This window comes from Triticum urartu, chromosome 6 (genome assembly GCF_003073215.2).
Source record: "Triticum urartu cultivar G1812 chromosome 6, Tu2.1, whole genome shotgun sequence".
Taxonomy (NCBI): Eukaryota; Viridiplantae; Streptophyta; class Magnoliopsida; order Poales; family Poaceae; genus Triticum; species Triticum urartu.
Window position 1 is genome coordinate 20766595 of NC_053027.1, and position 12876 is coordinate 20779470.

The 12876-nt window shown below is 44.4% G+C and overlaps 1 long non-coding RNA gene across 2 annotated transcripts; it reads right to left on the reverse strand.

Annotated features, from left to right (window-relative positions):
• Positions 1–2752: 2752 nt before the first annotated feature.
• On the reverse strand, positions 2753–12646 carry LOC125517336. 2 transcript variants are annotated; one of them, XR_007287557.1, is made up of 6 exons: positions 12429–12646; positions 11187–12326; positions 3651–3751; positions 3444–3513; positions 3183–3245; positions 2753–3103 (listed from the first exon to the last, which is right to left on the reverse strand). It is a non-coding gene; the product is annotated as an uncharacterized LOC125517336 (long non-coding RNA). The 2 variants fall into 2 exon arrangements; XR_007287556.1 differs by having other exon boundaries at positions 3183–3513.
• Between the last annotated feature and the right edge of the window lie 230 nt (positions 12647–12876).

Genomic DNA, 12876 nt, shown 5'->3' on the forward strand with positions numbered 1-12876 from the left:
AACACATCATGAAGAAGGTGCACGAGTACGTCAAGACGACGAACGTCGTGATCCTCAGGCTATGGTCCATTATTCTAGCCCGGTCACCAAAGGTATATATCATTGCACACTAGTCTTGATCATTGACCATCCTTTGTGTAATGTTGGGGTACCGTCCGTCACATATGGTTCTGGACTATAATGTTTTGTGTACTGTTCATTGTCCTGATCATTGTTTCAGTTAAATTCAGTCCAAATTTAGTCCAGGAGTACTCCAAATTTAGTCCAAACACAGTCCAGATATTGTTTTGGTTTCCTTGTACTCCAAATTCATTCCAAACACAGTCCAGGAGTATAAACAAGTTTATAGATTCAGTCCAATTTCACTTGTGCAGGAAATTCACCTGTGCGGCGGCGGCGGGGAAGGAGCAGCATCGGCAGCCCTGACAGAGGAAGCCATGTTGCCGTTTAGTTTGTTCCCAGCCTTGACTATGGTTGTCCAGCGAGTCCGGCATGTCGTCATTTTCTTGTAAAGCAGTATTGTATCACACTTGTAGAGCTCGTTACACATGTAGATCTTGTAAAGTACTGTATTACACATGGTCATATGTATTGGCAACGTGATCTGGTTGCTCTTATTTGAAGTATTATGTGTGCTTTTGTCTACCAAGTTAAATACTAGTTGAAATATGAAGAATATGAGCCTGATAGATGGGACTCACTTACCAGACCCAAACCTCCCAAACCTGACAACTGGGACCCATCTGATTGGTGGACCCATTTAATAAAAAAAGGAAATTATAATTATTTAGACGAAAAGGCCAAGGCCCAATAATAAAAAAGGCTGCAATGTTGGGCCAGGCCCATGAAGTCGACCAAAAATTGATAGAAAAAAATATAGAAAGGCTGAATTAATGGGCTAGGCCCATGTAGAAAACTGAATTGGACCGGGCTGAATCTTGTGCCACATCAGCTTGCCACGCTGGATGCCTACGTGGCCTGGGGAGGTTGCTAGTGACCAAAACGCCACAGTGGACTTATTTTGGTCATAAACGTTTGCGACCATTCCAGAAGAAAGGTCGCTATAGTCAGTTTACGACGCCCAGCTTTTGACCTTATGTTTTTGGTCACAAAAAGGTCATAAATGGAAATTTGTGACCTTTCAGTGACCAATAGTGGTGGTCATAAGTTGACATATTTCTTGTAGTGTTTGGTCCCGGTTCAAGCCACCAACCGGGACCAATGGTGGTGGGCCAGGAGCGAGGCCCATTGGTCCCGGTTCGTCCCACCAACCGGGACCAAAAGGTCCAGATGAACCGGGACCAATGGCCCACGTGGCCCGGCCGGCCCCCTGGGCTCACGAACCGGGACCAATGCCCATATTGGTCCCGGTTCCGGACTGAACCGGGACTAATGGGCTGACCCAGCCTGGACCAAAGCCCTGTTTTCTACTAGTGGACAAAACCCATCGCCATCATGCCACGCGAGAGAGAGGAGAGGGAGAGTGAGAGAGGGGAGTGACTAAGGGAGCGCTCGGCCCAATCGCTTTGGATAGAGGAGTGAACGGCCGTCAACGTCGTGGCGTCACCATTGTTGGCGCACAAGGGATCAGCCACGTCAAAACATGCTCAGAAAGTAGCTCAATGTTTTTTGCCACTGTCAGAAATTTGGCTCGGTGCAAAATCTCACGAATCGTAAATTGGCGGTGTTATGCTAATTGTGACACGAATATGGTGGTTCTGTGCATTTTACTCAAACATTGATTTATTGATGTCACATGTCTCTTTTGATCATGGTTTTTAAGGACAATAGTTGAAATTTATGATGGATGGATGCTTCAAACCTGATGCATGCGCATGCTCAGGCTCTATAAATCCTAATACAAAATAATAGTAACATCTTGACATCCTAGTTACACTTGATTTTACAATCAAACTATAAAACAGAATGATTGAAACTTGAAACAATTTGGCATTCGTTAGGAAGTACAATTATTTTGCAAGTATAAACATATCTTTTCTGTTTCCTGTTTAGTGTACTGCCGAGGTTAGTATAATCCACCTTTTATAATGTTTATATATACTGATCTATACTATTTGCACCTGAGCAGAAATTAGCTCATGTAGTATAATTAGCATGCAACCAAACATACATGTAACGTATGGGACATAATGAAAATTCTCTTTAACTTTGATGAAACATCATTTAGTGCTACTTACTTGAAGTTCTGACCTTGAGCATAACCCGGTAATGTTGTACATGCATATTGATATTTTCACATAAGGAATAAAATGCATAGTATGGAGTAATATTAATTCAAAAAGAACTTTCAAGACAGATAGATTTAAGCAAGAAAAACTAAGAAATAATTGTCTTTCAAAATGTGCACCATTAGTGTTTTTATAAGGTTTTTCTTTCTTGGTACAGATAGATTTAAGCAGCCACTTAGGCTATGGAACTTGTAACAACATTTATTAACATCAATGATCATATATCTGCCGTCACGACAAAAGCAGTGGCAAGTACCAATTCACACTTGGAGGTTTAGACCAAGACTTACTTGAAGCGCATTGCATTTCTCCAATAACTTTAGGGGTACTAAATTATAGATAAGTATATAATATCAACTGTAGTTTGTAAACATCATTTTATTATCTTCATTGCATTTTGGATCAAAGAGAACCTGGTGTATATCTGAATGACATTACAATCACCTTGAGCGACTTTACACATGTTAAGAAAGACAATACTTGTCTAAAAGGATCTATGATCATTGTCATATAAATACATAGCTATTGCTCAAAATCTTCTGATTTTCTTACAAAGATAGCATGGATAGTTGGTTCATCCAAAAAACTATAGTTGGCACATTGGAGGAACTATAAAAAAAGATGATAACAATGGAATATATTATATCATATACAAAAGACAACCGAATGAGTTATTGTCAAGGAAGTAAAACATTTATAAGAAACATAATCTGACATCTTATTCTCTAAAGACGCATTTAAAAAACATGTGATCGATGGCCCGTGTGTCTCGATGGTAACCTCCTAGGAACAAGCAACCTCAATCTTTTTCGATTGCTTCCACCATGCGAAGCACAAGGTTCAGCCCTCAACTCCTGGTCGTCATGATAATTAAGTGTTGTAGCCAAAGAACATGAAAAATTGGAGAAGTCAATACACGATTCATTTTGGTACCTTGGTGGTTTGACTATCAGTGTGACGGTGCCTTGGCTGGTTCTAGCATGGACTTGTTCTCCTCTGCTCCTCAAAGTTAAAAAAAACACAAACCTCAAGTATAAGCCTACTTCTTGCTTTAAAGTTTTGATTCAGACTATAAACCTCAAGATTGCAAACAAAAAATGGTTCCTCATTTAATTTTGAAATGCAATGTTGAAAATGCAGCTCTAGGTATTAACCAGTTGTTTTAATCAAATAGAGGCATGCCATCTTCATCACCTGGTACAGACCAGTAAAGGAGCTAGATGGAAAGACATCTTTCATCGCAACCCCTGTTGTATGTGCGTACCTGAAAAATCGAGATTTCTGCTTGTTAATAACCATCTAGGCACCTAGCGTATCCAAATAAATAAAATTATCTGTACTTTGTCAAGAATGAAAAAAAGGAGCTATCCAAAAGACAACTGAAATGATAAAGGTGCAAACCTTGGCCTTGGGGGCATAGTGGAGGGAAACAGAGATGGCACTGAAAGTGACAGATGCAGTGAGGATGGCGAGTATGAGAGAACCAGCGCTACCATTAAGCCCTGCCATAAACCAGAAGGAGGAGCAGTCGGTTAACTGATAACAGGCTCACTAAACAGTTAAAAGGCCATCATACTATTCTCTGTGTTAACGTGTAATATACACATATACTGGAGTAGTGGGCCATGAGAAGGTGGATAGATTTAAATCCTTGGAATAATAACATAAGTTCATCATCTAATAACAAGAGACTATGCCGGTGAATAATTATAGAAAAAGTTGTGTGTGTGCAGATATGATGATATAAAGCCCGACTCAATTAATAAGTGCACATCGAGGTCGGGCCATCTCTTTCTTTTCTCAAACAAATAACACTAGGATCATCTTCAGTAAGAAGTGCACACAACAATGATGCCTCGGTTGATAAATAATAAAGCAGTAATCAGAATATATAAATACTTGACTTAAACAATATTGTACTGTCCCTTCTGAACATAAACCAAGCAAACTAACATGGGATCTTTAACCTGACCTACGTATAAGAGTTCAGCACAATAACTTTCAGACCTTTAACTTGCACACCATCCATATAAAGTGTAAGATTACGAAGTGGATTTTCTGCACACGGCTTCTTTGGTGCACCTTATCTCTATCACTCGTTGAAGCGCTAAGATCGTTATTCTGACGTAAGTGCGGGTGGGCAATAAATTGTGCCTGCCACAGTATGTTGTACGAGCTCGGCACAGATGTATATACATGGCTCAAGACTAGGGCTGGACGCTCGAGCGAGCTTTTTGGCTCGGCCCGATAAAAAGATAGGCCGAGCCGAGCTGCAACTTTCGGCCCGTCTGGCGAGCGAGCCGAGCCTGTTTTCGCTCGGTCCATCTCGGTGGCTCGTTTCAAAGCCCAATTCGTTTTTTATAGGAATTTGCAGCCCAGTGTAAAGACAGCAGCCAACGCGAGTAGCCCAAGCCCACTACGAAGCATTGCCTCGACTACCCGACGCCGGCCTTCTCGGTCCTCTCCTCACAAAATTCCCCCATGCCGCTAGGGTTTCTGCCGCTCTCGCCACCACCTGAAGCCGTCCTTCTCGTTGTCGCGCCCGATGCCGGCGTCGTCCTCGCCGCGCCCGACACTGGAAGGCTCGCTCTCCGGACCGACGACGAACATGCCCTTTCGTCGCCGCGTTGGACGCCGCCGTTCCCCACTCACATGGTGCCTAGCCAAGCTTCTGTTGCCGTCCCCAGCATTTGTCGCCGCGTTGGATGCCGCCGTTCGTCGCTCACTTGGAGGCACAAGCAGGTATGACCTACCTGGCTCACTCCCGTCCTTGCCCTCCTCTGGCTGCTACTTACGGATGTGCGCAAGCACACATACTACACAGGTATACACACACATAGCGAGCTGATCGGGCTGGACCGAGCCGAGCCTCCAGAAACAGGCTCATTCATCCAGCCGAGTTTGGCTCGCTTTAGGCGAGCCAAAGCCAGGCTCGGGCTGAACTCGGTTCGGCTCGGCTCGGCTCGTGTCAAGCCCTACTCAAGACGCGTGATGAACGAAACAGTGCTGTCTCCTCGAATGTGAGCCGGTGTCCATCGATGGCAGAACAGTTGAGTGGCTGGGGTATTATATGTTCCTGCGTTTTGCTTGTACGTGCACAGGTTACTAGCCGACGAGGGCGCTGATCAAGGGCCAGCTGGCGCGCGCATGGACGCAATAGTCGGGACTGAACAGTTCGTGCTTTTAGGTTACGAAAAATGTGGTTGAAACATGTGTGCCGGCAGCAGGGCTGCAACACAGTACCACTTTCTTCCCCCGCCTCCACACAACGGGGCAGCCCTCGTTCTGCAAGCTAATGGAGTTCATTGGCGACGACGGGGTGAAAGGTTAGCAGTTTCATAGCAGCTTGTTTCTTGCTTCGAACACCGAGTAGCCAATCACAACTCCATGGGTAACGATATGCGTTTTTTTGGCGAAAACAGTTTAGGTAACACCGAGTAGCCAATCACAACTCCATGCAGCAGCTTCCACCAGAGATGGACGAGCCAGCTTAGTCGGTTCTTGCGATCTGTCTCGCATTGGGTTGGACTGCGTTTCTGATGTTTCGTCCGCCTGGGCTGGGTCGGCCCAAACAGAGCGGGCTCGACGGCTTTCGGACAGAGGATGCGTGTACGGCCATCGTCCATCGGCTGGGTTGAGAAGGCAACTCCACGCGGCTCGTATGCCTATAGCTAGATGGCCGGGGTGGGGTTTGACTTCAATGGTAGTGGAGTGCATCAGAGTGGTTGAGACTGACAAAACTTTAACCACCTCTGATTCAATGTGTTCGAACAATGAAGGTTGGCTATGTCCGTTTAGTTCATATAATGCATTCCCCCGCAAAAAAAAAGTTCATATAATGCATTGACTAAAGGGTGGAGAAAAACCAATGTGCATGTGTGCTCGCAATGCGTTAAAAAAAGGAGCGTGTGCACATGTGTGGGTTAGAACTGTTCCACAAATTCGTAAAAATTTGAATCTGAATAGAGCCTCGACGTTCTAGCTGGGCTATATATAGAGGTTGAGTTCTTTTGAAAACGATGTCAAGCACGGGGAGAGGAGCGAGGCGAATATGCAAGCCATGTGTCCTCCCAAGACAAGCGCGTTGCTGAGCTGGCTATTAGAGGTGAGTTCTAGTTATTTATAAAAATCGTAGATTTGTTCCAGATTTTCAATTCAGATATTTCATCAGTTTGCCATTGCATGCCAAAAAAAAGGCGGCGGCGCATGGACTGATGTCAAAGAGAAATTTGTAACCAATAGAGAACAAGATAGGTCGGCTAATGACGAGCTCATCTGTGAGGTTAGTTGATTCCAGCAGAAAAAAGTTATATGAAAGTGACAAAAAAACAAATTTTTACCACATTGAAACTCAAGATATTCACGCGCTTAACCTGAATAAGCAGGACTCCGTCCTTGGGCAGTGCACGGGGTCCATTGCTGGAGTTGGCGAGCATGGTGGTGAGCAAGTTAGGGAAATTTTTCATAACAGGGTGAAAGCTCGTTAGGTCGTTTATAAAAGAAGTTTCTACTAAATACATTTTGATTTTTGATCAGGAGGGGCGTGTGGTTGATGAATGCGTGCCAGTCAATGGCGGAGCTTGATGAAGAATGTTGAGGAGGCTAATCATAGTTGAGGGGGCAAAGAAGGTAAGTTATGCATGACTCTGAGAAATCTTGGATATTCAAGCCTAATAATTAGGGCCACATAACACCTGCGAAAGCGAAAACCAGACCCTTCTGGAGATCGGAGGCCTGCCAGTTCTTCACGGCAGAAACCACGTTCCCCATTTGCAAGGCCTGAAGTACTGACATCACAAAAGTAGAATCGATAACAGAAGAGACGCAACAAACAGTAAGTGACTTTTACCTTGAGCCCTTGGTGCCTCTCTCTGAGCGACGGTGGCAGGAGTTGTGACTGAGAGCGGAGGTGTTGTGCAGAGGAGTGCGGGGGAGGGCGGGCGGGGGTATATGAAAGTGCAGTTCCAAGAGGTAAACTTGCCTTGTGTATGAAATCACCCGCTTGAACGAAATTAGTCTGCTCTTCTGCTCTGCCAAGGGCAACTCGACAGGTGGACTAACACTGTACCCAGGTTTCTGTCGACAGGTGGACTAACACTGGTTGAGCATGAGCTCACCTAGAAAAGGTAATGCATGAAAAGGTAATGCATACTACAGTGTTTCATCAAATAAATGATATTTTGATCTATTGCTTACCATGTTAGGGTACTTCCTATGCATATGATTAGCAAAGTCAGCTGGGCAAGCTCTGTTGCCAAAAATGATTGGTGACAATGGTTCTGCTAGACGATCTACAGTGGATGGGATAGTTTGAGGATTTATTGCACACCTGCCATGTCCAGGGGCATCATCTAGTGCTAGCCGGGTGCTGCATTCCAGTGCATCTCCGATTAATTGACACTGCATTAGAAAAAAAGTGTTGGTTCGTTGCATATAAAAATGTGTTGTTACTAGAAAGAACATAATGCGAAAAAGGGAATAGACAGGGCATGTGTACAAACAAGTGTCCAAAGCATGGTTGCTTACATTTGGACCGAAGAACGCCGTGCCGCCAAATGCGTTATGTGTTACTGCTTGAATGGCCCTCTTGATCATTCCACGATCGAAAACCTTGATTCTTGGGTACATGTTCTGTGGAATGCAGGAGCTGGAGATAGATATTTTGTCGAGTACATATCAGCACCAGTTGAATGAATTAATCTCCGATGGAACGACCAACGCAGCCCAGTATTCTACGCTAGTGTAGTCGTGCTTTCCAGATGGGTTTAAGACGTGCCCAATAGAGAAAACAACATAAGCAATCTCTCAGCAGACGAGATGAGTTCTCTCCAAGGGGTAGCAGTAGAACAGATTCTAGGGCCTTGAGACCATGAACACCCTAGAGCTGAATGTGGATGCTGGCTTGGTAAACTCAATGCATGGCTCTGAAATTTCTGTGTGACCTGGGGGTATCAACCTGCTGCCGTTCGGCAACGCAAAAATGTGTTGGACATCTAGATCTGTGATTTCAATCTCCCTTCCCATGCCAAGATCAACCTTTCAGGTTAAAGGGCCGAGTCTCTCCATTAAGAATGAACTGAACTTTAGATTTGTCTTGTGAGATATTTTGATTTCCAGCAGTCCACTGAAATCAATTTCCTTTGCCAACTCGCGTTTCTGGTGGTCGAACTGAGAAACAATACAACAGAACTTCTGGAGAGAAATCCTAGATGTGAGCGTTGGATTGGCATTGCAGATCTGTAGATCTTCCCTAGTAACCATAATCCGCGGATCGGATCCCTCCATACCCTAGGAATATGATGGACAATTTAAGAGGGTGAGGTTCTGTATTGTCAAGACTAGGTCGATTGGGGGAAAACTTGCAAATCTGCGTAGACTAAATTTCAAGCTTTTTACGGGGCAGTGCCTAAATGCCTGTAGATAATGTAAGGATGCTTCTTAAAGCAAGCATTGCAAAAATGGTTGCGGAGAGGAGGAGGAGGGGAGAGGTGGTGGTGGTACGAGTTGTGGACGAACCCGGTGACGACGCTTGCTTGAGGCTGGGGCGGGCGGTGGGTGGCGCCTCCCGTGTGCCGGCCATGGTGGCCAGGTGGTTTCATTGGGCGCGGCTGAGTTAGCAATGGACTAAGCTAGGCGATGAAGAAGATTGGGAGGAACAGCGGTGTGATGTTGTGCGATTTGGTATGGAGAAATTTTTTTACAACAACATTTAATGAGTTCGTACCGGTCAGCCGTGCTTTGGCTGTCTCCCTCTCGTGCGTTCACATCTATCGTGCCGGCCAGGAAAAAAAATGCTCGGCATGGCAATAATGGCCGACAAAAGAAAAAAAAATACAAAATCTATACTTTTGAAATGCCACCTGGAGGAAGAGAAGGGTATGGACAAAGTTGAAGACCTACAGGCGATTGGAAAAAAGCAGAATGGTAGTGTGAATACGAAATGCAGGCCAAGTGTTCTGCAGATGGAGAAAATGGGATCACAAAAACCAGGCGCATATGCATCACATGTTCACACCGAACAAGAGCCGAAGTGGTGTCCCATGGTACAAAAACAAGAGATCATCTAGTGACTGCAAAGGGAGGAGGGAGGGGAGAGTAAACTGAGCCGGTCCATGTACACGTAAGGTTTCATATGGTGGAGATACGATCCTAAAAGTCTTCAAGTGTCAGATGCATCAGTGATTCTGCTCGATCTCAAAGCTAGAGGACGTCCACGATACACATGGCACTGAATGCCGTGCTAAAGAAGTACTATTCGGTAAGATTACTACAACCCGCTTAACTACAATACTCGGTAACAACATACATGACAAACAAAAGATCATATCTGGTCATTTCAGAATTCAGAGTGGCATGTTCAGATATTAGTTAGTAGTACATCATACAACTTTTTTCAAATTTACATGGACCACTTATCATGCTCATAAATTTTACACTCATTTGTCTGTCCAATCTACCAAGACACATCCAATCTACTAAAAATGTAGATGCTAACCATTCTCAACGCTTGATGCTCTCAATTTTACACTCATTTATATGCCCAATCAACAGTGGCCGTGTTAAGCGACTCTAAAGCAATTGCCTATACGTAGAAGTGAGCACGTGAAACATAGCTGCAAATGTATGAATAGTTAAGAAATGAGAGTGGATTTTCTACTCTCGGGTGTACTACACACAAGTTGCCGAAAAGATCAGAAAACGCTACCAAACTACTCCTTCCGTTCGGTATTACTTGTCGCAGAAATGGGTATATCTAGACGTATTTTAGTACTAGGTACATCCATTTCCGATACAAGTAATTCCAAACGGAGGAAGTATATCCAAAAAATCTGAAATATTGCGACATCAAATTCTATCAAATGTTAGAGAATCTAGAAAAATTTAATCCATAAATAACATCCGAGGAGCTCCCACAAAAAAAATCGCTGCTCAAACAGTGCACAAAACTTTGAGCAGTGATTTTTTTTTCGTGAGAGCTCAAGGGATGTTATTTTTGAATGAAATTTGCAAGAACCTCAAACATTTGAGGGTAGCCACTTATTTTTGGACAAAACCGGGTGTAGTACACCCGAGAGTAGACACTACTTTCCGAAACATTAAGCCGGTGAAGTATGTCATTGTGTCGAGGTTCAGTTTTCTGGTCCTAAAGTGAATACATTACACAAAATTAAGAAACTAATCAATGTTGTTGTTTCTAAAATGGATTGGCACTACTAATAGATCCTCACTGGAACTAAAGTGTTCAAAAAGAGGCAACTACATAGTTGATGGGGCAACAATAGCTACACATGGGATTCCGCTCCAACACCTCTCCTGATGAATGACCCCTTAACCTATCAATATCATTAAAGTTAATTTTAAAAGTAGATGGGAGTAATGCCAGCAAAGATCACTTGAGTTCAAGACCACCGCGTTGGCCTAATTTGCATGGCACCAGCATTTTTAGCACAATAATAAAAACTGCACCCTTTGCTAGGTCGTCAGAATTATCCTGGCCAATTACTCACTCCGTCGCATAATATAAGATGTTTTTGCAAGCTAAGATAGCTTGCAAAAATGTCTTGTTTTGTGGGCCGGAGGGAGTAGATCTTAAGTTGCAGCTACGATCAGTGTGAATGTAAACACAGTGCAGTGAATCGAGCAGATATATTCCAGTAACTCAAGCAAATCCATCCATAAAGAAACTCTAACAATAAGACAGATTAGTGTGCCAGGTTATGCTTATACAGTACCAAGCAACATAAAAAAAGGAATAAATCAGACTACATATAAAAAAAATCCAGAGAAAAACAACGCACACAGCCAGAGAGAGTAAAAAGCTTGTTCTCAAGCGGCAGTCCACCAATCGAGCATGGTGCTTCGCAGCTTTGGACAATGATATAAGCTATCAATTTATAAAATCTAAGTGCTTTTTGAGCCAGAGAGAGTAATATTTACCTCAAAAACTGCTTGTGTCATGACGCACGTCAGATATTCCTGGCAAGGGCACAAAGAATGTACTGCCACGAAAAGTCCCATCGCAGAGGGGTCGAGTACAAAATAATTAGTTCTTTAGCACAGTATGTCTCAGAGCAGAACTCTTAATCTGACTATATAACCAGCCTAATCCTCCACGCAGAAAAACAGTACCCTTAGCAAAAAAAATAAAGAGCAGATAATGGAATAGGAAAAGCACTAAAATGTCTACTTCCAGATCCATGGGCGTGCAAGCACCATGGAGTATTATTTAGCAAACAAATTGAAAATACATAGGATGGGGTGAGAAGGAGGGAAGGAGCAGGAAGAGAGGTAGTGCAATGGATTGGAGGAAGGAGCTCTGGACCGGTTCATCCTTTCTGGAGTGAAGTCTATTATAAACCTTGAATTCATATACTTCATCGGGATCAAACCGTAACTTCTCAATCCCTAAAGTCGATACCCTATACTCACATATCCCAGTCAACCTCAACCCTGGATTAGTTTGGCACACCGGGAAAAAGGCATTCCCGATCGGGTCATTTGTTACTGTGGCTGACTACATTGGCCCACATGTCATATGTATCATCTATCCCAATCCCGTGGTACAGCGCCAGTGGTGGCAGTGTGGCACAGAAGGCAACTTCCTCTCCCCGAGATTGCGAAGCAACTACGCGGCCCGGCGTGAACCCGACGGGCCTGTCCTGGACTGGGGAACACGACCCGCGCGAGACAGCTACATGTGGAAGGGCGACATCGGCCCGCCGCCGCCGCCAGCAGCCTACTGTGGCAGAACCAAAGTTTCAGATCGCGGGCTAAGGCATTTAGCGGCTGGCTCTATGCCAACGCTACAGCCGCTATCGCCGGCTATAGCGGCCGCTAACCCATTTCGCGACTACAGTACTTATGCATGTATATCACAAATCTATACTAATACATGTGCGTGTTTTTCTCAGAAAACAGGGTATTTTCAGTAAAAAACAGAGGATTCTCAATATAAATTTGAACATAACAAGTATAGAAGAGATCTGAGATCTGCAGCAGTTCAACTTCAACTTGTTCTTCATCACCACTTGGTACCACACCAATGATCCATTCATTCTGAATCCCAGAGCCTACAATCTGAATCAACAAACAAGTATGAATCCCAGAGCCTACAATCTGAATCAACAAACAAGTCTGAATATTCTACAAATGAGCTAAGGAATCAGAGGAATCTTGTACCTCGCGATGTGCTTGCCCCGGCTGCTGGAACCGTTTGAGAGTGAGACTGAGATGTCATCGTGGTCGTAGAGGCGGCGTCGTCCAGAGGCCCTTCGTCGCCGGTCGTCTTTCCACCTCCCCCACAACCGAATCTGGATTCCAACGAAGCAGCAGTCGGCGCTGATGGGAAGAACAGCGCAGCCGTCGCAAACTTTTTAGTGGGAGGGAGAGAAGGGAATGGGGGGACACGATCTAGGTTTTCTGGAGGAGGTTTTATATACCATCGCGAAATTTGGGCCGTTTCTGGTCTGTTTTGGGCCTTTGGGCCCTTGTGTTTCACTCTTTCGGCCCATGCCAGCGATTTTGCAGCGACAACGAAGTTAAATAGCGCCGTTTCGCGCGCGATCGCGCGGTTAGCGGCAGATCGCGTTTTCTACGGGATTGCCTCGCGGGAAGGGCTCTAGCAGGC